Raw genomic sequence first — 1,079 nt, forward strand, 5'->3', positions numbered from 1 at the left:
AAGAAGATAGTCCTTGATTAACAGAGAATTAGAACAGCCTGACTGTCAATTGTCTGTCACCCACCATTGCCCTCTTAAATTTAAAAATACTCCTGGGATTCAAATTCCTTTGCAGAAAAGGTTAAAAGAGGAAATAGTGGGTTGAGGTGCTTGACAACTTTAGTGCTGTCATGGTCTCAATTCTCTTTAATTTGTGAGATAATCACATACATACATGCACAATTTCTCAAATTAGAAGTCTGGTAGCATGAAAGCAGGGAAACATGGTTTAATCAGAACAACCTGCAATTTGAATTTTGGGAAATTTGTGTGTGAGTTTATGTAGCTTAACATTTAAACAGTGTTAAAAAAAAAAAAAGCAAACTTATTTTGCCTTAGGAATGCCTGAAAGTTGAGAGATACATTTTCCTGGCAGTGAGTTTTTTGTTTAAACACAAATGAATGGCTCAATTGCTTTCCTAGAAGACCTTCTCAGATGCCGCCATTTTGGATTGCTGAGAATCCAGTCTTTAGTTAATTTCTGTTGTAATTGTTCTCTATTTATACAGCCTCATAAGGCTTGTCATCCATTCTCTGTGGCTGAAACTGTTTAACATACTTAAATGTAGTCATGAAAAGTTCATTTTTTTATAATCTGATATTTGTACATATTGCAAAATGAACACTATAGTAAGTCTAGTAAACATCTATTTTTCTTATTGTGAGAAAAATAGTCAAAAGGACAATAATCTCTTCTTAGTTAAATATCTATTATATTTTCACAGCTTGAAGAGCTAGGGCATTTAAAAATACAAATAGCTAAAGTGCTGGAAAAATCCCTAAATTCAAAGTTTTCATTATTTCTGTACTTTAAAAAAATACAAGATTAAATTCATTTTCATGACATGAATTGAACCCAGAGTATGTTCAACTTGGGGTTCCTGTTAGTGAGGATGGAGCAAGGCTAGGAAAGATCCAGTTTATAATCTCTTCAGAGGAAGGTACTTTCAAAAGATAGAACTTTCTTTCTTGGTAATGATTTACTGAAGCTGAGAATCAAGAAGACTCAAAGGTGACCAATATTTGAGACTGGATGGATG

This window comes from Phacochoerus africanus, chromosome 3 (assembly GCF_016906955.1).
Source record: "Phacochoerus africanus isolate WHEZ1 chromosome 3, ROS_Pafr_v1, whole genome shotgun sequence".
Taxonomy (NCBI): domain Eukaryota; kingdom Metazoa; phylum Chordata; class Mammalia; order Artiodactyla; family Suidae; genus Phacochoerus; species Phacochoerus africanus.